General features: G+C 40.7%; 1 protein-coding gene across 3 annotated transcripts in view; it reads right to left on the reverse strand.

Moving 5' to 3' along the window:
• The window catches only part of OXR1 (oxidation resistance 1), a 451232-nt gene extending 433027 nt beyond the window's left edge, over positions 1 to 18205 (reverse strand). The window contains exon 1 of one of the 3 annotated variants that reach the window (XM_074316799.1): positions 17994 to 18205. The gene's annotated coding sequence lies outside the window, so the exon portion shown is untranslated. The remainder of the gene's footprint in view (positions 1 to 17993) is intronic. The other 2 variants (XM_019750589.2, XM_019750593.2) reach the window with 2 other exon arrangements.
• Between the last annotated feature and the right edge of the window lie 7488 nt (positions 18206 to 25693).

The following is a 25693-nucleotide window of genomic DNA, read 5'->3' on the forward strand; positions in this document are numbered from 1 at the left end:
GGACCGTCCACAAAGGAAGGCTGCACAAGCAGAAGACATATTTTCAAGGAAGTAGATGCTCAAAAAAAAGAACCTGAAATAGAGATCAAAGCCCTTTGAAGCTAGGTTACGCTCTTAGGCTCTTGTTGACATTATGTAGAAAGATGCTGAACACAGAAAAATCATCCTCTACAACTGCTCTAGTCATCTCCTCTGAATATCCTTGTCTCAAGGACCTTTCAAAGTCCTTTACAATGTAGACTCAATAAATATCCTATGATATTTTCTGTGCACTAGGTAAAAATAACCTGTGTACCAATAACAATTCCCTTAGGTACAGGTGGATGCTAGCCATTTCAGCACACACTGCCTTAGTTTCACGTGAAAGGTTTCAGAAATTGCACATACGGGAACACACAGCCCCTGGGTTGACAGCTTTAAAGGGAAGAATGCTCCCTTTGTTCATGTCCAATGTCTCAGAGTATCCGAAAACAAAGTCTGACTATAACCATGAGAATGATGCAATGAGCTGGGAACCAATTCATTCCCATTGGTAGCGAACACTGAAAATGAGGCAGGGCTGCTCGATTACTTTGCAGACAAGATATTGCCATTTCAAGAAGTATATACGTGAAAGGAAAACTGTATTTTACATTCTTACTCAAATGACATAAAGACAGCAAGAATTTTGAATTTAGAGCAGTGGCTGAAGGGGGCATATAGACGTCAGTGTTGAGTACTACTAGGGCCCATATTTGATAACCAAATGAAGAATTTGAATTTATTTTCTATAAATTTAAATGCACCAGTGAGTACCATCTCTAAAAACGGGCTTTCTTGCAAGTCAGTTCAATTATAGTAATAATATCGCTAGCCTTTTATAATTAGGTCTAAGTAAACAGGTAAACAATGGCAACTAAAACAGAAAGCAGATAGCTGGCTGATTTTAAAGCCCCTTTTTAAAGATTGAAGATAATGTTAATCGCTTTTATAATGGAAACTTTATGGAGAAGTCTTCAAAGGCAAATGGCAAAGGCAAGCGGTTTAGAATTCCCTCAGCTCAGAACCTCAAAGAAACAAGTAATTTAATCCTGGCACCGAACCCAAAAGCTTTCTACCCAGTGGTGAAGGAATATTTGTAATAGCATGTATAATATATATATGTATATATGTATTGTGGTACATGTTTCTTGTCCAGTGTTTAAATAGCAGACTTTTTTTCAAGTTGCCACACATCCTGATTTTACTTAATGTTATCTGTTCTCTTGGAAAATTAATACTGTTACCTCTGTAGCAATAATGGATAGTTGATCATGTCCCTGCCCCACCCCAGCTTCAAAGACCAAAACGCTCAGCCTGGCCTGATGCTGACTTATCTTTCCACCTCCACTTGGTCCCACCCTTGTCCCAGCCACAGGGACCCTCTTTCATTTCCTCACACGTGCCAAGCTACTTCCTCTGCCTGGAGCATCCTCTCCTCCTGCCTGCAACTCCAGCCCCGTGCAGCACTCCACTGAGGGAGCCCCTCCTTTCTGGAATTCAGGTCCCTCTGCTGCACAGCCTCCTACCCCTGTCGCCTGGTCTGTAGAGCACCTTCCAGGTACTGTCACTGCAAAAGCAGCTCAAAGTGGCCCTGGCCTGTTTTACGAGATACTGAGTTGCTTTTCAGAGACGGCAGACCCAAACCACAAGTCACACAGCCGAAGCATACGCAGAGGAGAGAACTTTGTCTTCCGGCTGCATCCAGAACCAAAGTCTCATTCCCCAACCTCCACCCTACCCCCCCGCCCCCCCACACACACATGGAACCAAAAGACCAGGACATAACCAGAACTTGAACACTGGAACCCTTACAGAAGCCAAGGTCCCTTGTCCAGAAAGATCCTAAGACTAATGTTTCTCAGTAAGTATGTTCCTGCCAAAATCTCTCTTAATTTGGCAGATTTCACTACAATCCTCATTCCATAGATGCATCAGGAAAGCACAGTAAGAGAGAGCATTTTAGTAACTTTAAGAAATTCCTAATGATGAGGTTTTTACAGACCAGACCTAGGTCACTGAAAAGTTATACAAGAGCAAATTCTACCCCAAAACAGGTAAAACTCTTCATCAGGACTGTCAAAAATTAAATGAGCTATCCTGAGATATTTAGGAAATGTATCTTCAGAATGGGTTTCTAATTATAAAATATAACCCACGGGGAAGCAATCCTCCCCGTTCTCAGGGGTCCAGGTGGATCTCCAGTGGACCACAACCACTGCTGGCATTTCACTCTGTTATGATAGCATTTAGAATAAATAAAGTTTAAAAGACAATGAAAGTAAGAATATAGAGATCATGGCAAGGGAGGTGTGTTCATTTAAATCACACCTAGCCTACCAGGGAACAGAATCAAAACTGAAAGAAGAACCGCCCTGATCAACAGCTCTGAAGTTTGACATCAGTCCTTCTTACATCCTCACAAACATGTAAGGTAAAACCCACCAGAAGGACCTCTTTTAAGTTGCCCATCTCCCCACGAAGGGTTCAGAGGCCCAGAGCCATGAATGTGGGATGCTGCTCTAAAACCTAGGCACCCTGAATAGGAAAGGTTAAAATGTGTGACTCAGGGGTCCTTACTTCTAAGGATGTATTGGCCCTACTGTAGGGGAGGCCTCTTAGAGAGGCCAGAGAATCGACAGATTCTCAAAAAAATACCCATTATTCTCACCAATTGGCATGAAAGATGCTAGAACCGATGTTTCCTATGGAATGGCACAGCTAGCATGCGGCAGATCAACCACACGTGCAGTAAATTACAACACACTCAATAACTCAGGCTTTGTGGACCAAGCCATGGGCACTGAATGAAACTTACAGAGAGTTCAAGAAAGATTTGAGGTTCTTAGCCATTTGTGGTGCTATGACTGCCTCTGGGAGTCTGTTAAAGTGTATGACCTCCCACACGAGAGATACATAGGATTACAAAGGAAACTAAATACAATGAAAACACAGTTATCAAATTTTAAATGGATGAATTTGTGACATGGTGTATGTGTTTCTTTGCTAATATATTAAATAAAAATATTGTCAGCAGTTCTAATAATCACCATATTTTCAAAGTAGGGATGAACATAAATGATGTTTTTTTTAAATATCTGCAAACAACTGTAATGTGATATGATACTATCTGTGACTTACTGGTGACAAAGCCACAGGTGCTGCTCATGCTCTTGTGGTTTGTGACCCACACCCATAATTAAGGACGATGCTAAATTTGAATGAGGAAAGTAACAATAAAGATGTCATTTTGTCTATCCAAGTTTGTGTGCTAACTAAATTCTATCTATGTCTGCGAACTACAGGTTAAAAAAGTCCTATTTTAAAGGCTATTAGATGAATCCTAAAAATCCTTTAATCTTGAAGAATCTATGATTAAACTTGACATGAGTTTAGGGTAAGGGAAAAGTGTATGTATAGACTGAGTTTTAAAAATAAAATGCTTTATCAATCAGGAACATTTTATGTGTCAGGAAAAATGGGAAAAAAAACAAAAAACCCGGTAACACATAGGATTTTTTTTTTCCTTACAAATCAGGGCCTGTGGGCCTCTTCTGTCTTTATAATCAGTTCCTCTAAGCTACTCCTGCTTGCTACATAATTGTCTTGATCTACTTCTGAGCCTTCGCATTTTCTAAAGTGCCATGTTTTTCATGAAATATTCATGGCTCCCTCCCTGATGGTTATTCTCAGTGATCAATGGCTCAGCAGTGAGGTCAGCAACTTTCCTTTCGTTCCTTTTTATTGTCAAATAGAACTCCAGCACAGGAATGTGGGAATGCTACTGCAATTGGGTTACCCATTCTCCAACTGATGGACTTCTGGGTTATTTCCAATCTAGGGCAATTATGAATACAGCTGCTATAAATGTTTTAAGTTCTCCAGGTCTGTCCTCAGTCTTATGCCCTCTGAAGCTGGGCCTTGGGCAGGCTTTTCCTCAACTTTTCTGCCCCTCCTCTTCCTGTGTCAACCAAATTATGCTCTAGAACTGCTGCAGATCTGGGATTTATTTCAGGGCAGGATTCAGGGCCCAATGGGGTTTCTGCCCCTCCCCCATTGGCTCAAGGCTTTTGCATGAGAGAAGACTCTGGGGCTGTAGGTGGGATTTTATGCCTATTCCCAGGGCCAGCCTCTCACTATCTGCACACCTTCGGAACCGACAGGTTCTCTCTGGTCCACTTCCCTGGCCCCACACATTCTGGTAAGCACTGAGCAGAGGCCCATGGGAAAGAATCTGTGAGTGCGTTCAGATTCCCTTGTGTCTGCACTCCCAGTTATTCTCAACTATCATGTAACCCTCACTTGACTTTTAAGAATTTATTAAAGATTTTAAATGATTTCTTCTTTTTAGCTCTTTGAAATCCTTTTATTATTATTTTTAGTTATGGTAAAACATATATAAAACAAAATGTACTGTCTTACCCATTTTTAAGTGTGCAGTTCAGTGGCAGGCAATAAGTCCATTTACATTGTTGCACAACCATCACCACCATCCATCTCCAGAAGACACTTCATCTTGCAAAGCTGAAACTCTGAACCTTATTAGCTCCCTATTTCCCCTTTCCCCAACTCCTAACAACCACCATTCTACTTACTATCTCCATGAATTTGACTATTTAAGATACATCATCAAAGTAGAATCATACACTATCTTTTCATGAGTGGCTTATTTTACTTAACATAATGTCTTCAGGGTTCATCCATGTTGTAGCATGTGTCAGAATGTCCTTCCTCTTTAAGGATGAATAATATTCTATTGTATCCATGCACGATTTTCCCTTTATTTAGGCCATTTGGTTCAACATCTGAACCAATGAGAGAAGCAAAGACTCCTACACAGAATAGCTGCTTCCAGGTGTGGATAATGTCAAGGAGAGCCACAAACAGCAAGGAAGAAAGTCCACACATATGAACTATCAGAACTTTGATACAGAAATTGCCACGTCTCAGTCATATATACATACCGTGTTTCCCCGAAAATAAGACCTAGCCGGCCAATCACCTCTAATGCATCTTTTGGAGCAAAAATTAATATAAGACCGGGAATATAATATAATATAATATAATATAATATAATACCGGTTCATATTTTAATATAAGACCGAATATAATATAATATAATATAATATAATATAATATAATATAATATAATATAATACCGGGTCTTGTATTAATTTTTGCTCCAAAAGATGCATTAGAATTGATGGTCAGGCTGTGTCTTATTTTCAGGGAAACATGGTAGTCCCTTCCTGATCTTAACATAGCATTTTTTAAAATGTAACTGCATGAATTTTAAAGGAAGCTTTGTGTCATTACTTTATATAGAAACTAGCGCTTACCATGAATAGAAGATGAAGTAAGAATGAATACCATGAAAACAAAAGTTTTATTGGATTTCTGAAAGCTTTCTATCTGAAGCCTACTCTTTATTAAAAAGGGAGCTATATGGATATTGAAGAAGTGCTAAAAACTAGGACCAGACTGAAACTTTCTTTGCCTTAATAAGAAACATTGAAAGAGAACTGATTCAAAGTCCTTTCAATTAAATTCAATGCATATCCATATACCCCCCATAGTCACCTTGCATAAAATCAGTCATAGTGTCTCACACTTGGAGAAACACTGCTTAAGTCAAAGTTCCCTCATTCACATTAATACACGAACTTCAGAGTTTTGGGGCTACCTTGCTGGCAAATACAGCCTAGAGGAGAAAATAAATTAAGGAGAAAAATTACCCCCCACCTCCAACCCTATTTTTAAGATGGTAAAAATGAAACAAAGAGAGGGACGATATTTAAGCGAAGTAATCCCAGATAACCAGACTATGAAGAAACAGGTGAATGAATATGACAGGGCTGACAATGAACAGGTAAGTACTCCAGGTAAACAACGTGAATATATATTTATAAAGGACACTAATTCAAAATAAATTCAAGAAATAGTTATTGATTTTGTGCTTTGTGCCGGATACGATGCCAAATCCTAGATTGTTCTTCACTATTATAATATACTTCTGCAATATTTATCTATGCAATAGCTAGAGACTATGTCTGCCAGGTTTTCTTCTATTTCTACCAGCATATAATACTGTGCTGGATGCTCAATAGATGTTTTGGGGGTCACTAGTGTCCTATGTATTCCTAGAACATAATCCTGAACATGGAACTTTATACAGTCATCTAATTTAAGCTCTCTTCACATTCAGAAATCTCTTCTCCACCACGCATGATAAATACCAATCTAGCTTCCGCCGAGTTCTTCCAGAGATGGGGCTCTCACTGATTCTCAAGGAAGCTCATTCTTGTCCCGGATCACATTAAGAACGTTCTTGCTTATAGTGAGAAAAAAATCGACTTCCCCGAAACTTCCAGCCCTAGGTTCTAGTTCTTTCCAAATAAGCAACAAAGACTATATACCCTTTGACATTTGGAGGCTCATACTGTGTTTATCTTATACTCATCTTTGCCAAGTTTATCGTCCATAGTTTTGTTTTTTGTTTTTTAAACTGTTCTTAAAGAGCAAATTGTTTTTCCACTAGTTCTCTAGTGGACACATGGTCATCTGAAAGGGGCACCTAAAACCAGGCATGATACTTCGGATATAGTTTTATAACACAGAATAACAGGAAATTACCCTCCCCTACTCTTTAGAGCTAGCTATGTGCTTGTTGTTGGTTTTATCCACATCACACTTGCACTGGCTTGGACCATGTCTCCCCAAATTTCATGTCCTTCCTGGAACCTCGGCATTGTGACCTTGTTAGGAAATTGGGTCATCATAGATGTAATTGCTTACATTAAGATGAGGTCTTAGTGAAATAAGGTAGACCCTGAATCCAAAATGACTGGTGTCCTTAGAAGACACAAAGTCAGAGTCACAGGGGAGAATGAATGTCATGTGATGATGGAGGCAGAGATTGGAGTGATGCATCTATAAACCAAGGAATACCCAGGATTCATGGCAGCACCAGAAGCTACGAGAAAAGCATGGAAGAAATTCTTCCCCCTAGAGTCTACAAAGACAGAATGGCCCTGCAAATACCTTGATTTCAGACTTCTAGCCTCCAGAATTGAGAATAAATTTGTTGCCTTAAGCCACCCAGTTTGTGGTAATTTGTTAGGGCAGCCTTAGGAAACTAATAGTGTTTCTGCCTTCTGTATAGATACTGTTTGGACAATACAATTAGGGTTTTCTTTTTCTTCTTTCTTTCTAGTGATTCATCACCACTGAAGCAAATTTCTCCATCCTAAATCTATGTAGTGGACATTAGTTGAGTGTGCCTGCACAGTATCATCTATTCCCCTTCTTCCAGTAGCAGCAGATTATAGATTATGCCTTGGGGTAACTCCTTGGACTCTTTAAACACAGTGTAGGTGGGCTGTCAATCAAGATACACTGTTCTTCCTCAGAATACACTCCTTCCTCCTTTCCTTTTTTCCTTCCTTCTTTCCTTCCTTCCTCCCTCCCTTCCTTCCTTTCTCCCCCCCTCCTCTCCTTCTCTCTCAATTCTAAGTCTTGAGCACAGTCACACAATGATGGAAAACACTAGAGTTGATTCATCCCACCAGTGGGCTATCCTTTCCAAGGCCTTATTCTTCAGCCTTTCCTTCAATTCCATGAACTCCTCCTTAACCACCCAATGACTTCCTTTCTGCTTCAATTAACCAGAATGAGTTTCTATTTAATTCAGTTAAGGAACTTTGATAACTGCAATACCACCCCAAAAAAATCTCCCCATACTATTTCATGACAGACAGATGTGTGCCTGGCAATGAAACACAGGCCTCTTAATAAATAACATAATCAGCAGCTCTGTCTATAAGGTTATGTTAAAGTGAAATCTCCCTAGATTTTCCTACAACTCCTGAATATGTCCGTAGTGCCAGAATGGTTATTTTTCCTTCTTGGTCGTTCATCGTATAGTTCAGATAATTAAAAATGGTATCTTACTCTTCCTCTGTTGTACACTCACCAGTGCGATTGCTCATTTGAAAATTTTAAAACATGCTGGTAAACAGTGAAGATCTCAGTAGTATAAAAGGGGTCCTTTAAACTTCCTCGGCCCTCTTAAGAATCTAAGCTCTAAACAGATCTAACAGGTAAGGAATGTCCTGCTGATTCCTATAGTTTTACACTCTTTAACTGCATTGTGATCAATATTGTTTTCCTTCATTTTGGAAACTATGAAAAACCAATTGCTAGCCTGACATACTCACCTTACTCATCACAAGTAGATTTTACAGTAGCCTGAAAGCTAGTTTTAAAAATCCAAGGATATGTTAACTTTATTTTCTCATTCTGAAACATTTTAAAATAAGGCACTTATATTTATTTATATTACTAAATGATTTAAATGAATGAAAACAGAAGAAAACATTTTTTGCTCAAAGCCCTTTATCATGGCTGTTAACATTTTTCTGCTAAATGTGTAATATGTGCTTGTGACACCTTGCCAATGCGAACTATATAAAAAGTTTAAAACAAATGAATCCTTAGTCCATTAATTCACAATGTAAGACCACATTTTATCTTAGAAAACAACTGCTTTTAGGAGACTTCTGTATAACAACCCCAATGAGGATTGTAGAATTCTTAAATAAATATAAAGATTTAACAAATTAACCTTTCCAGAATATGTTGTTAGCTGCCCACGCGTAGCAGTTTGCAAAGACTTGTTTGTTGCATTAATCTTAGCAACCTTGAAGTCCATCACAATTTGGTCTGCGGATGTGAGGCCAGAAGCCAGGTAGGTCATCTATGAGCCAAGGAATAAATCATTGGACATTAAATAATAATAACTTATATAATGACAGCTATTCCTGACATTTTTGAGAAAATAGTGATCCAACAACCAAGTGTCCAATGTAAGAAAATGTACTAATGTGCTCTTTTAACAAACATTTATTTGTAATAAAACATGAATCCCAGTGTCTACCCAGCCAGTCTAATGATGTATACTGAAGGAAGAGAGACAACGCGCATTGGTTTCATTTAATCATGAAGATTCCGATCAATCACTAGAAAGATACATTCAGTAATGGAGAAGAAAGAATTCTCTAGACTTTACCCATGACTCCAACATCGTTTTTTGGAGGGGACAAACAATAACACAAGTGCTACGGAGGCCCCTTTTCGTTTATCTGCCTATCATACAACCCTCCTTTCTCCCCAAAACAATCCTCCATCTTCCCCCAGGAACACACACTTCCCAACCAGGATGTATCGTCCTTCAGGCCACCGTGAGTGGAAGAATAGGCTGTTTACTTGATTAGAGCCCGAAGGATGTGAGGGGGACATTTGCTGGAATTTCTCAAAAGAGCAGCTTCCTCTTTCTTCAGCAAGAACTTTGGAAACACTCTCCATTCATTAGATTTGAACCTGGGGATTATGAAGAACTGCAAGCTTCAGGCAGCCATCTTAGAATCCCGAGGAGAGAGCCTGTCGAGAATGGAGCCAATACTTAGGAAGTGCAGCTAAGAAACTGCAATGGGAAAACAAGGCACTGGTCACACGGTTTGAGCATTAAATCAGGTCCTACCTGGAGCTATAGTTCCCTCCTCTACTCAGTTACACAGTCATAAAGACTCTTTTATTCTTTTTTTAACTCATGCCACTTGAAATCGGATTTTCTGATTGTTGACAGTGAAAGAGTCTGAACTGATTCAAGTATAAATGATCACTTTCAATGGTGCAGCTAAAGTGTGATAGTATTAAAAGTGTGCAAGGACAAAGAAGGGTGCCAGGCATCACGCTAAATCTTTACTTACCATCTCACTTAATCACCACAAGAATCACACCCATAATCTGGTGGGTGTGATTCTCAAAAGATACTCGTAAGAGAAGCTGCAAAGTCAAGTAATTTGCCCAAGTTTTCACAGCTGCTTACTAAAAAACGGAAATTTAAATTCAAGTTGGTCTGATTCTAAAGGGAATGTTCTTTCAAAGGTGCCATCTCCCTGGCTGCCAATTGTAACTCTTCATTACTGTAGTTGATTACATATCTGCAGCTAAGTTACAAATAAGACAGCATATATAATATACTTCATAATTCGCAAAGTACCACTAACATATACAGGTTTTTACACTTTTATGGACTCTCCAACTCTTCAAGAAAACCACAATGGCAATAGCACTGAATTGATTTAAAACAAAACTACTAACTTAGCAACAGAATTACAAACAAGGACCAATCTCTAATTTTCTGATCATTAGTAGATATAACCCAGTTAAAGGACATTAGTCATAGTGGCATTTTTTTTTTTAGATACCTTTACCTAAAACCCTACTTATGTTCACCCCAATTATGAAAAAATTAAGTTGCGCTTGACCATTTTGATCATTCAAGTGAACACCTAAGTTGAACTCCTATACAAATTCCATTGATGACTTGTTTTTGCCTATAGAAGGCCTGGAATACAACAACTTGAGGTGAATAAGCATTTTTAAATAAATAGAAGAAACAATAAGAAAATAAGTGTGCTCTTCAGGTGGAAAAAGTCTGGATGGAGACTGAAAAAATGCAGACTCAGCTTCAATAAAGCAGAGTGACTGGTGACCTTGGGCAAATCAGTTCATAATCCTAAATCTCTAAGATTTTATCAGTCAGAAGAGGACATCAGACTATATCAACCTCCAAAATTCCTTCCTAACCTATGATCCACCTCTATGGCCCTTTTCCATCTCAATTTGCTAACCAATGGCCCTTCTGACTCCATTCTTCTAGTCCCCCTTCTTGGACAGTAGCCATTTAAATTCTAGCACTAGAAGAACATATAAGCACCACCAGTGTTTAATAGCCATCTCTGTTTTGAAAACATTTCCTCTAATCCTACAATGAAATAGATAGGAAAAAATATTATCTCTATTTTAAAGAAGAGGAAATTGGACCTCATAAAGTTAAAAACAAACCAACAAACAAAAAACCTCATCTAACGTCACAAAACTACTAAGTAAGAGTTCCAGATTTCACTGCAAAGCTCTTGATCCTCCCTAAACTGCTGTACCTCTTTCCTTGTAATGGGTGGTTAGTGTTCTGGCTCATCAATCCCCATTTTCCCAACACATCGATTGATTTTTAAGCCTGATCACAACACTACTTTATGTTGACATCATTAAAATCAGGCTTCATAATCCAGAAGACTGAGATCTATGTTTTGTTCACTGAGGGCCCCAGACTAATGTCAAGTAACACGCATATCCATGTAAAACGGGCTGCTGTCAGCACCCAAAACGGTGCTCCCATTTCTTCCACCTTCTTTAAGAGGACAGAGACAGCTCTAAATCGAAAAAATCAGAAGAGACTGCATCAGCCAACCTAACCCAGTATTCAGATTCCAAATGACATCGCATAATGAATCTTCCAAAGATAGAAGAGATGCACTATGTATTAAAGAATACTGAAAGCCTCAGGAAATGTTCTGGGTTATTTGTTTCTTAAGATGAATAAACATTTTTAAACAAAAGTAAAACTTTTCACAGGCAAGACTGCCTTTTCCCTGCACTGCTATTGCTCTTCCTTAGCAATAATCAGCTCAAATGAAATAAACACCAGAAACTCTTTGCTACAGCATACATTTCAAAACTTTGCCTTTGTTGTTCTTGTTCTTGAATTCAGCAAGGACAACATACAGGGTTTGATAAAATTCCCTCCCCTCAGCAGCACTCTTCTTCCAGCAGGGACAATAATTTACATGCCACAGTAACCAGCAAGTTTATTTATAGGTAAGAGGAGCCAACATATTATTTCATTTCCCCCCAAGAAGGATACTCTGATATTTTAAAACACAGGTATTACCTAGTACTCAGAACAGCAAAACTGATTAGTTCTGTGATTGAGTAGACTCAAAATAATGACATGGTATGATCAATCTTAAAAACTATGTGTTCAAAGCCTCTGTTGCAAACATTACTAGGACAGAACTGATTTGCAATTCTCCTTCTCTCTAACCATCAGTACCAACCGACTCACTCACTGCCTTCCACTCCATGTCTATCCAACGTGGAGAAGGGAACACATCCATTCAACAAGTAACAACAGCAGGGAAGGAAACCATCTCTCCTGTTCAGATGTCAAACAAAATCAATAACCATTTCCTAAAGAAAGGAAAAGAGAAACAAGAACTGTCCCCTTTCACCTCAAATTGCTCACTCCCCCCTTGTCTAGTTAATAGAGAAATCCACGTAACTATTCCCCCAAATGGTTTCTTTTGCTTTCTGCATTTCACCAGTTGTATTTGGAAGTATTTTTCAGGAATCAGGCTATATAACTGCTCCAAATTTCGTGAAAATGAATTATCTGTCTTGTGTCTCTTTTTACAGATAGACTTTTAGAGCCAGACATGGAATAAATGTATATTCTCTGAATGAGAATTTGGTTTTGCAAACTAGTTGTGATGCACAAGACAGCTCGGGCCTGGCAAATTCAAGAGTCCCAGTGCCTAGAACAGAAACTGTTACTATTTTTTCGGCACATAGACATGTATTAAAATATATATTACATGGATTTTTTTTGTTTTTCATGACTTTATTTTTAAATTAAATTTATTGGGGTAACATTAGTTAATAAAATTATATAGGTTTCAAGTGTACAATTCTGTAATACATCATCTGTATATTGCATTGTGTGTTTGCCACCCAAAGTCAATTCTCCTTCCATCACCATATATTGACCCCCTTTACCCTTCCCTACCTCCCTGCCCCCTTTACCGTCTGGTTACCACTAAGCTCTTGCATCTATAAGTTTTTGTTTGTCTTGTTCCTTTGTTGCTTTCAGTTTTATATCTCACACATAAGTAGTGAAATCATATGGTTCTCGACTTTTTCTGACTTTTTTCACTTAGCATGATAATTTCAAGATCCGTCCATGCTGTCACAAATGGCAGTATTTCATCTTTTCTAATGGATGAGTAATATTCCATAGTATTCCACACTTCCAAAGTATTCCACACTTTCTTTATCATATCATCTATCAAAGCACATTTCGGTTGTTTCCATGTCTGGACCACCATGAATAATGCTGCAGTGAACATAGGGCTACTTATACCTTTATGGATAAATGTTGTAAGATGTTTTGGTGTAGATACCCAGAAGAGGGATTGCTAATGGGAATGTAAATTGGTACAGCCACTATGGAAAACAGCATGGAGATTCCTCAAAAAAAAACACACAAAAAACTAAGCATAGAATTACCAGAAATTGCTACTTTTCAATTTGCAAATGCTTGAACTTATAAAATATGATTCTCGTTGGTTCAAGTCATATTCTTGAGCTTTCACAGTCCAATGATAGGTGCTCTATCAACACCAGTGTTGCTCCAGCTGAAGTTCTGTTTTTCTGTTCTTTCACTATTCCTTGGGAAAGACAAAGCCTTCCTGACAGCAAGAATAGGCAATTGAACAAAGCAATTCAAAGATGCAAGCAGAGAAACTGAAGTTGCCGTTGTGGAAAACAAGGGCTTTCCTACTGCCTTTTTCCAAGAGAGACACAAATTTGTTCCACTTGGAAGCAGGAGAAAGCTGTCTGTATACACAGGAGAAAAGGAGAGGTTACTGGGTGCCTAAGGGACTTAGCAGTATGAAGTCTCTCCTGCTATGAGAATTCCTGAGGGACAGTGATGGCCAAGGATAGAGGGAATGGTTATTAGAACAAGAAGGGAAGTCAGCAGCCCTAATGATGATGCCTGAAGAAAGAATTCTGAAACCAACTAACAAGACGGGGAAACGCTGAGAGGGCAGAAACACTGACCAAATCTCTAGTTTCAACTAGGCCTCAGTGTGATGACAAAGCTTTACCTAGTAAGTGCTTCAATTGCTACATACAATTGATATTAGAACAGTTCCCTGATCGTATTACATTTAAGGATATAAGCTAGTGTACCTCCTCTCCAGGCAGAGTATTGTACTACAGGCTAGAAAGGGTTGTTTCTCAATACATGCCATGCTGTTGATTTAAAATTGAAACTAAATACATGAAAATTATACGGGATTCTTACCTTCCTGCATAGATGTCTACAAATACTAAGGTTTCATTTTGGAACATTTCATGAGGCTTCTAATAAATATTCATCAAAGTTCTTTTTCTGATTCGGTTTAATATCTCACTATGTGAAGAATGAACTTACTACCGTGTTTTCCCGAAAATAAGACCTAGCCGGACCATCAGCTCTAATGCGTCTTTTGGAGCAAAAATTAATATAACACCTGGTCTTATTTTAACATAAGACCTGGTATAACATAACATAACATAACATAACATAACATAATGTAACATAACATAGCATAACATAATACCGGGTATTACATAAGACTGGGTATAATGTAATATAATATCAGGTATAATATATAATACCAGGTCTTATATTAATTTTTGCTCCAAAAGACACATTAGAGCTGATGGTCCGGCTAGGTCTTATTTTCGGGGAACCACGGTAGGTATAATTTTTAAAATTAATTATTATTTAAAAACTAATTATACTTAAAACTATGTATTTTAAAAAGCAATTACCAAAGTAGTTCAGTGAAAAATACTGAAGCTGAACAGTTTTAACTTTTCATCAAAAATGTTTACTCAGTTCACATGCGTCCTATAAAATCTGTCATTTTAGACATTTCCAATATATTTCAGGTTTGTTTTGTTTTTTGGAAGGCTGAAAAGACATTCTGCTAAAACATCTTTAATTTCCTTAAAACAAGTGTTTTTGAACACAGGGCTATTTTGCAAAGAAAGTCTCTTAACTACTCCTGATCTTCAAGATAGTCTTCCAATAGGAATATTTGAAAGCGTCCTAACAGGAGTTGCTTTTAATTCTAATCATTTCTTCGTTCTAAGCCAGGATTTCTCAACTTCAGCACTCCTGCCATTTGGGGCCAGATAATCCTTGGTTGTGGGGGACTATTCAGTGCCTTGTAAAATGTTAGCAACATCCCTGGCCTCTGCCTAAAGGACGCCAGAGCAGCCCTTCCCCCAAGTTGTGACAACCCAAAACCTTCTCCAGACATTGCCAGTGTTCCCTGGGGGTCAAAATCACCCCACTGAGAACCACTAAGACTATCAGTAAGATACCGGAGGTAAGAAAGTGATGTCTCCTCCACTTTGACTAACATGTCTATCCATCATTATTCTGCCTCATCAAGCCATTTCACCACTTTTTTTAAATGCCTTTACTTTAGAGCAGAAGAGAGGCCACTGACTATTTCCTAAGGCATACCTAGGTTTAGGAATAATCCTCTAGGAAAACTGTCAAATTAGGCATCTGATGACTAGGACTATAATACTTTGTATTTCCAATGCAGGAGGCGAAGGGTGGGGAGAGGAGGATTTTCTCATTTCACATGAAGTTTAGCATTCTATAATTACCCTTTACCTCCACTCACTCATACAGCTTCAGGCGCCTAACTCTACCTTTATTTGACACCCTAAACAATTTGCCCAAACAATCCCTCCTCCTTGACACGCCCCCCCCAAAAAAGAAATAGGCAAACATATAAGATTGTTTTATTCAAACAGCACTTTTGGGGGGAACAGAATGGCTAAAATAATTTATTTTACCTTTACCACATATTCTAATAATAATAATCAATGGGGAAAAACACATTAATAGAAGCAGAAAATGACACGAAAGCCTTTTTATTCAAACTTTCCACCTTACAGATGTTCAGAAGCATGGCCATGTTCCAAAGGTACATTTCAATAGTTACCATACTAGAAGCTGGGCCAGCCAGTGTTACATAGAATAAGAGGGCGTGTCCTGGCCATTAAAAGTTTTCCGTCCTTTCTGCTGCGTCCCTCTGCCCTGGGTGATCAGTGATCACCCTGCAAGACAACCCCTGCCATGGTCCTCATCACTTTTTAAAGTTTTCACTGCCCTTCATCTGAGTCACCGTCCTCTCTTTTGGATGTCCACAACTATTTCTGATGGTTACGCACTCACAATCTCAGAGCCCTCTTAGATATCTGCAGAGAGCAGGGACAGTTCTCCTACCCCTTCTTTGAGTTCTTCTATATACGGCACAGGTTTCCAGAGTTGCCTTCATCCTCATTTCCCTGTATCTGGTAAAGTCTCGCTTAAAATATGGCACCGAGGACAACATCGTAAGCCGGATGGAGTCTGAGAAGCCTGAGACTTGGTGACAACTCCCGCTCCTCCCCGCTGCCCTCCAGATTTCCATCCAGTATGCAAAAGCTTCTTCCCTTCTGGCGGTGGATGGGTGAAATCTTTCCTAGTCAGAGACGCTTTCTGCATAAAGCTTGTTGCCCTAGCTGCTTGTTTATTCTACTAATCTGGTCTTTTCCTTTTTAAATTACATTTACGTGTGGGGGAACTCGGGGGAGACCCCCTTCCTGAGAATCCGTGCTAGTCACTCTGCCAGGCGTACCCTCCCCACTGGCCATTTGGAGCCATCGCGCTTCCCGAGTCCGTGGGGCAACATCACCGCGTCAACCTGCAGGGGCAGCAGAGTGAACTGCCGACCCCCGGAGCGACGCCCCAGAGAAGGACCCGTGGATTCCGGGGCCCGTCAGACTGCCGGGACCCCTAGGATTTCCTCTGGCAGAGGAAGGACAAGACTGGCGTTGGGTTTGGTGTGTGCGGGGGCCAGGGAGAGGTTAGAAAGGAGTATCATTGGACGAGCGAAGAATGTGACCCTGGGAAAAGGAGGTAGAAGAGAGGTAGGAAAGCACGTTTCCCTTAATCCCCTCCCCGTGCCTCCTGTGCAGCCCTGGATCTCCTCGTCATGGAGACAGACTGCAGCAACACACCAGATCCCGGGCCGGCAATACGCACACACGCGCGCGCACACTCGCACACTCACACGCCCCGCCGCGAGTTGCGCGCTGCAGACTTCTGCCTGACTTCCCAGCCCCAAACACCGCACCTCCCGGGAGAGACCACGGACTCGTCGCCTAGAACAGACACTACTCCCCTTGCCCAGCTGAAAACACCCACATTTAGACCCTACATTGCACCCGGAGTGTGCCGGGAACCACTTACTGAAGCCCCGGCAGCTGCCCAGTAACTACCTTCCCCGCTGCCTTATCATTCCAAATCTCCCACAAGCTTGCCTAGGGCGAACCTCCCGGCGACCAAGCCAGGTAGGAGATGGAAGAGGAGCTTGGGGTGCAAGTGAATCTCAGAGAACCGCTACTAAGTCACTATTCAGGGGGCCGCAGGTCGCCTCCAACCCTTTTCTGAGCCTTTCGGCGCCACCAGCAGCCGTGCCCCTGCCCGGTCTCCGCACCGCTCCGTTCCTTCCCAAATCCCTCAGCGATTTTCCAGCTGGCCCTTACAGGCCACTTTCTGCACCCATCCTCTCTCCAGCCGGTTACCAACATGTGCCCTCGTGTGCTCCTTCCGAAGACCTCGATTCAAGGCTGCCTCTCTCCATCCTTATATCTCCCTGACCTCGTACTGATTCCCCAAATTATCCGAGTCCACTCGTTTTCCGAAGCCCACTGTCCCTTCCACCGGCGTCCCTTGCTCCCGTTCAAATCCGCTTTCCACACGCCCCACTTTCCATCCATCTTCCCTCCTGCCACTCCAGCCCGGACATGGTCACGCTCTACTGTATCCCCCTCCCCATACTGAGGTCTCACGCCGCTCCCACCCTACCCCGCGGAGACACCCCGCTTCCCTCTGCGGCTGTTCGCGGCAGGGCGCCCGCATCCCCATCCCGGTCTCCCCATCCCGCACCAGCCCTCTCCCGGCCTGCCGAGTCCTCTCTCGCCGCGCGATCCTTCACTCTCTCCAAGTCGTCCCCCTCGACCCCCGCCAAAGCCATTTCAGTCCTGCTTTGCCGGTCCCCTCTGCTCCAGATCCCGGTGGCCACCGCTTTCAAATTGGCCAAGAAGCTCGCCGAGGCGCCAGGCACAGGGGACAGCAGCCAGCCAGCCAGCTCTCCCGGGCGCTAGCCGCGCCTCCCGCCTGCTAACCTGAGTTCTCCGGGGCTCCAAGCCCTCGCCCCACCGCCTCACAAACTTACTTGCGGGTCGCCAGGAGGGGGCTACGGAGAGCGGCGGAGGGCCCCGCGACGGCGAGTGCGCCCCTCTCGGCGGGGCTGGGCGGCGCGGCGCTGGCGCTACGCTCCTGCGGCCGCGCGGTGAATGGGCTCAGGCTGACGCAGCCCAGCTCTGCCCCCGCCGCCGCCGAGGCCGCCGAGCGCTTCCAGACATGCTCAGTTCCCCGGCCTGCCCGCGTGGACGATACCAAGAGCCAGCATCGGTGGGGGAGGCCCTAAGGAGCCGCCGAGCCGCTGCTGCTGGCCAGAGTCTACCACGCTGGAGGTTGGGGAAGGGGGGCGCCGCTAAAAATAGATCTTATGGAAGCCTAGGCTAGGACTTAAAGCGACACCCCCAGCCCCCAGCCCCCTGCTCGGGGGTCCGGTACCAGAACGCGCGTCCCGCTAGGTCTGTGCCCCCACTCTGCACCCAAACCGGGGGGAAACGGCGCCTCCCTCGCAGGCACCCGCGGGTTTCGCCGGAACTGAGCCCGAGGCTGCCCGGATTCCGGGCTCCCTCTTTCGGGCACCCCAGATTTCAGGTTCTCGCCAAAGAAACGGAGGAAAGCGGAGGAAAGTTGGGTTAATGCGATGTAGAAGCTGCGCCACAACGAAATTAATTCAGACTTCTGGAGAAAAATAAAAGTTTTGGGGATGATTGGATTTGCTGGAAGAGAGGGGAGGAAAAGGCGATGTTCAACAGCCCAAAGAGGGAGGCCAAAGGGCGGCGATGTGAGGCGCTCTGTAGGGGACTCTGGAAAGAGCTCCTAGAATGTAGAATTCTTTTCTGGACGTTTATGACTCCTCATTGTGCAGGATTTTGCCTAGTTCGCCGACACCCACCCTGACCTTGGTGATTTTGTTATCTGAAGTGTTACTTCCTTCCCCCCCACGTCGGACCTCCACCCTTCCTCTTCCAACCAGGCTTTAAATTGCAACAAGAAAAAGGCACAAACTGGAGATGGGTAGATTGTGAGACCTTTGAACTGGAATTTGGCGGTTTGGTAGCCCTGCGGAACAAGGGGTGTGTCCTATTGCCAAATTGGGGCCCAGATGTATCCTGGGTCTCCTGAGCATCCAGCACTTTCAGACTCATGGTCTCTCACCGCACCTGCAAATTATTCCCCCGTTAATTTTCAGTATATTCTACCTTAATTCCTGATAATCTATTTTTGAAAATTTCCATCTTGAGGTGTACAGATGTTTCCTGGGTGAAATTCCCATTTTATTTAATTCATTCTTCATCACCACGCCATAAGAGAATCAGTATTTCCGTTTGACAGATGAGGACCTTGAAGTTCAGAAGCATTTATCTCTTGCCTGGAACAATGCTATAGTGTCGAACCCAAAGTCTGCCAGACTAGAAACTTAACATGGTTTCCGCACAACCTATTCTCCTGAATCAATAAATTCACCTGAAATAAGGGCTGGAGAAATTTAGGAATTATTCTCTGTCGAGTACTAATAATTGAAAAATGCCAATTACAAGTATTATTCTTCATTATTCTTTCCCGTACTTTCTTTCTGGGCAGGCTTAGATATTGTGTACTCTCTTGAAAGTGACTGTTTCATTTTTATTCATTCATTCAGCGAGAATTGACTGAGAATCTTCTAAGAGCGATGCATTCACCTGGATTATAATATATCACAGTTCGGATTATTTGCTAAAGCTACTTTATTTTACCATTGTTACAAATTAGTGAGGTTTTGCTAAATCTACTAAATAACGTAGGTGTGCTTTTTCACAGAACTGTACTGATATGTGTCTATTTGGGTCAAGCTGTTCTCCCTCCTAAGATGCCTCCGTCCTTCCCCACTTACAATTTGGTGCCACATCCAGCCCCAAATAGGTGATCAATTAATGTTTGATCTTTTACTTGCTAGTCTCCAGCTCCTTGATTCTTTTTTTCTTTAGTGTGTCTTCAATAGCTGTCATCTCCAGGACTACAACCACTTTGTAACGACAACACTATCATTGTAAATTTCCATAAACCATTCATTGGGAAGATCAAAATGGAATTTCCTTAGGGTATCAACACAAATCACCCATTCCTTTCTGTAGGTAGTGAAAGAAGATGAAAAATATACTTTTATCTTTCATCCCAGTTGTTTTCCTTATTCCTTTCTCAGTAATTAATCTTAAACTGTTTTTGACTGCCTGAACATCATGCTACAGCATGTACACTAGGCATCATCATGAAACAGGCAGTTTGATTTCAAAGTTCCGATTTTTTTATTTCCTACCTAAACATGTAGTTTGAATAAATATTCCATTCAGGACTCTTAATAGCAAATGATAGAAGCTCAACTCCAACTTAGTCAAACAAAGAAAATGCATTGGGCCAAGCAACTCAGAAACACAAGGTGTGGCAAGGCTAATCCACAGCTTAACAACATGACAGTATGTTTCTTTCTCTCTCTCTCTCTCTCTCTCTCTCTCTCATTTGCCTTCTGTGTTGGTTTCATTCTCCATCAGACTGTGTCCATAGTGCAGTTTCAGCACTACACAGATGACAAAGTTTTTGATCTTACAGAGAAAGCAAGCATCGTGCTTTGATGAATAGATCCATCTTTGAAAAAGGACTCTGGTTGGCTGTCCTGGGTTACACACATAACCTTGTGCATCCTCTGGGGGAAGAAACCTTAAAAGGAGATAGTATCCAGTCAGCGGAAGAAGGGATATGAGATGCTTTCAAGGTAGAAATAATAGATATCCACCACAGCCATGTACTGGCCTGTTTCCCCATAGTCAAAAAGGACAGAAGCTCCTGGTGGGATATCTGTTGGTCTGAGTTATTTAGGAATGAGCAAATAACAGGAAGTGATTTTTCCTGTCTCTTTTTAGGCTCAGATGCTTTGATTTGCCTGCCTAAGGGTAGCAGTTAGGCTCTGTTGCCTTTTCATCTTTATTTCAGGGCCCTGGTAACTTCCAAAGTGGTACCATTCATTAGAGTCTTCTGATAAGCCAGGGTCCAGTTAGCTGAGGCCTCCAGCCCACGATCTGTCTCTACAAGAAAAAGATATTTTCCATATTTTTAAAGCTCATTCTTTCTTTTTTGATTTCACATACCTGATCATTATGTAAACCATTTCATAATAATAAAAGTGGGCTTTTCCTCTTTTGTCTACAATGCTGAACACATAAGGGGGAAATGCTGCTCTTCTTATAGTAAATATATTATATCTTTCATATGGATCACTGCTTGAGGTATTTAAATAAATGATTATCACTCCTTTTCTCTATACTTATCCCCAACTCCAAGCAATTTACTTGTTAACTCTTTTAATATTTGCTTATGAAGAAATACAATCCATGAATCACTTCACTTAAACTGTGTTTTTAGTTATATTAAAATGATCAAATCCAAGATGTTTTCCTTAATTTTATTCCTCATGGACTTCTTTGCAAATGGTCTTCCAGGAATTCCTCACTCAGTGTTTGTCACATCACACCTTAATCCACACACCTGGTTTTTCCTCTTTTATTTTTCCTAGTTCTTCTCCTTTATCCCACCTTTGCAGTTTTTTGTTTTTGTTTTTGTTTTGTCCTTCTTTTACACCACTTTTCCATTTGTTTCAGTGATTTATATATACCCTACTCCCCACCCTAACTGCAAATTCATGGAGGATTAGGACTATGGAAAATTAAAATACGTGTGTATTTGTATCTTCCTCAGTGTTCCATAGATGTTTGCTGAAGCACTTGTGGGTTATAAGGGGAAGCTGAATATTTATATTTGAAAGAAGAGGGTTCACGGGACTAGCATTAAGTCCCATGGTTTCAGGAAGGCACTACTGCTGGGGGTAGGATGGCATGGAATTAAGACTTCACCTATTTCACCCCTTTGTCTGAGGAGAGCTCTGTATTGCCCCTTCTTCCCTCTTTTACATTTTCTTACCGAACTTCCGTAACTTGGAATTCTTTCAGTAGGATCTGTACCAAACTGCCAAGCATCTCTACTATTTTCAGATATTGGCACTGACCACTGAGCATATTCTGCTTCTATTACTTAGAGGCAGCCCATTTTAGACACTAGGGCACTGGGTTACCTCTCCATTACACTTCTTTCATACTGAATTTGATTTTAGAAAATCATCACTAAATTAATTCATAGTTAAGTTCTTCAGGAGAAAAGCAAATGTATAGATGGTTTCTTTGAAGAGCTATTAAACCCTTGTCTTCTTGATAGCTGATATTTTTCTCAATATTAAAAAAATATGGAGAATTAAATGGGAGTAATTCAAAGTCACTAATGCCTAAATTATTCTTTCATGAAATGATGATAGATAAATGTCATAAGAGATCAACTAATGATATGCACTAAAGATATAAATGTTCATTTCCCCCTCTCTGCACTTGAAAGCTAACACTGCTCTAGGTAATAGTCATGGGACATTAAGGATGCTTATAGTATTTGCAAATCAAACATGCTTCTTGACTAAAAGACTGAGCTCTGATGGCCCTTTCCTGGGGAAAGAAGAATGTGGATAATTGTGTACTTCAAACATCAGGCTGCTCTTTTCCGCCCTCTAACACAAGCATGACTTAGTTATTGAACAAGCAGCAAAGTCTTGATATAGCTGCAACCCTTTTCACTTCTCAATGAATCCAATGCCATAATAACAAATGCTTTTAATGTAGGATCTCAGATACTCAAGTATGATCAAGTAATTCCTGACCATTAATTTATTTCCATAATACATTTGAATATAATGAATTCAAAATACTAGTCAACATCAATTAACAATAATAATAATAACATCCAACATTTATCAGTACTTCTATGTGTCTCATTCTGTGGTAGGCACTCACTTTGCATACCATTTATTATTTAATTCTCATAGAAATCCAGTGAGGTAATATGTTACTTATGTCTTTTTGGTAGTCCATATAGAAACCCAACATAAGCTGATTTTAATGAAAAGGGAGATTTTTCTGGCATAATAATGGTGCAAAATATAACTTCCAAAAGGCAGGGGTCTATTCTAAGTCTCCTGGAAACACTCATGATTCTTTCATTTCTCATCAAAATCTCTTTCTCTGTCAGCTTTATTTTCCCACCTTGCAGGCAAGCTTCCTCTACAACCTGCATTGTCCAAGCATCCCTTCATTAAATAAAGACTGAATCTGTTCCATATGCGTTGGCTTAAAAATTCCCAGAGACACAGGATGTAAAGTACAGCATAGGGAATATATAGTCAGTGATATTGTAATAGCTATGATGGTATCAGATGGGTAGTAGACTTGCTTTCTGAGGGGTGTAAATGTCTACTCATTATGTTACTTTGTACACCTGAAACTAATAGAACAAATTCCCAAGAAATCATTACTTGCTTCTAAAGAATAAAGTATTTAAAAGGGAAAACTGTAACTTTACTGTGGGGAATCTTGGCAGACAGCAAGATTAACCAAGAGATGCAAGTTAACATCATGAATGATGTCATATCTTTTACCTCCTGATAAAGTGTGATAAGGGCACCTTATCTCCATGTAAGTATTTCCAAGAAAACTACAATTCTAGTCCAATCATGAGAAAAATATCAGACAAATCTAAATTGAGGGGTATTATATAAAATACCTGACCAGTACTCCTCAAAATTGACAGTCAAAAAAAAACAAAGAAAGAAAAAGAATCTGTCACAGACCAAAGGAGACCAAACAGACATGACAACCAAATCCAGTGTTGTACCCTGGATTGGATCCTGGAACAGAAAGAGAGAATTAATAAAATAATTAATTTAATCTAGAATTTAGTTAATAATAATGAATCAATCTCAATTTCTTTGTTTTGACAAATATAAGACAGTAAACATAGGGGATACTAGGTGAACGATATAAAGGACCATCTCTGTACTACCTTTACACTTTCCCATAACCCTAAAATGACTCCAAAATTTAAAAATACATTTTAAAATACAGGAAAAAAATTCTAATTTAGTAAACACAAATTCCCAGGGAAAAACCATGATCCAACCAGCTTGGATTAGTTGCCCATCTTAGACCAATTACCTATGAGCATCAGGCAAGATCATCTAGCAGAAAAATGGCCCCTGGGTCCCACATTTTCTAGTCCAGCCATTCCCAGAGAATGGGGCAGATGGAGATGGGTGAAGCAGATAGCTGTGAGCCAGGAAGAAATCTAGTTGGTGAGACTATAAAGATAAAGGTCAATGGACTGAGTACTATATTTCACCAATTCTAAGGTTAAATAGTCCACATTTTAACTTTATGATATTGGGATGCATCTTTCTTTCTTCATCACATCGTTGTTTTAGATTTGATGAAATATGGTAATTTGTCTATGAAGATAGCAAATGAAGAGACCCAGATGCAAACTCAGTCTCTTAATCATTCTGTTATCTTGACTCCAAAAAACAAAATAAATATTTGACTGTCTTCCTTTCAGGCCCCTCCGTATTGACCATACGACCATGCAACACATGTGCTGATGACATCAACCCAAACTGCAAAAACAGAAGTGCAATTGAAACCATGACAAATCTGACCTAAGAGTTTGTTATTCTGATAAAGTTATCACCAAGATGCTATGTATAGCTGGTTCTGGGAAATTAGAACAGTTATGAACCAGGACTTAGGCCATTTTACATGTATATACACGAAATGTTTTAACACTGCATTGTAGGGATCTCATTTTGATATTACAGCTCAAATTGCTAGAAAGAGGCTAGATTGATTTACAAAATAAATTTTCTTAACTATGTACTAGTTAGTTTAATAAGATATTAGGAAACCAGGAAACATGGAAATTTGTTTCATCCCTTTAAGAGACAATAATAAATAGGCTATTACAAAAATAAGAGAATGAGACAGAGCTTATGTCAAATCAATTTTTTAATTGATAATCATTTATTGTGAGCCTGTTATTAGCCAAGCACCATGTTAGGCCCCGGTGGTCCTGTATTACAAAAACATAGGCTTGGTTCCTGCTTTCACGGAGCTGTTATAGTGTAATAACAAATGAGGTAGGACTTGGACAATAGTAGAAGCTCAGGGAGCATATGACCAGAGAATTTAGCCTAGTCTAGATAGACAGAAATGGCCTAAGGAAATGGTGTTTAAACTGAGACTAAAAACACAAGTAGGAACCTTTATTGAGCACGTGCTGCCTGCCAGGCACTATGTTAGGTGCTTTACCCAACCTCACATATGTTGTTCCAAATGGTCAGCGCATCATATGATCAGATCTCTTTCTAGAGGTTTCACTGTAGGCACAAGTTGAAGGGTTAAAATCTACTTGTCCCACACATCCTTGCAGATAGAGTCCCAGTTGTGATTTAGGCTCCACCCACAAAAATCACCTATTAGACTGAAATTGGAACTGAGTACATAGAAGAGATATGATGAACTTGAGACTTACTGGTACAGCAGCGGCAGATATGGCAGTGTGTTCCTGATCCTGGGATAACAGCTTAGTGTTCTGACAGTAACGTGATGCCAGCTACAGTGGCGTGATGCTGAGCTGGCAGTTGCCACAGGGTATGAAACTGTACCTGCCTTGTAGTAGAGGAAACTGCTCTCCTGGTCGGCCTTTTCTGTGGAGTTATTCTGAAAATCCTTCTTGGAAACTCAATATATAGCCTGCTCTTGTAACTATTCTAAACATTTTTGTAAGTACTAGTTCTTTGTATAATTTCTTCTCCATAGATAATAAATGAGGTGTCTT

The sequence above is a fragment of the Rhinolophus sinicus genome, linkage group LG12 (assembly GCF_036562045.2).
Source record: "Rhinolophus sinicus isolate RSC01 linkage group LG12, ASM3656204v1, whole genome shotgun sequence".
NCBI classification, from domain to species: Eukaryota; Metazoa; Chordata; class Mammalia; order Chiroptera; family Rhinolophidae; genus Rhinolophus; species Rhinolophus sinicus.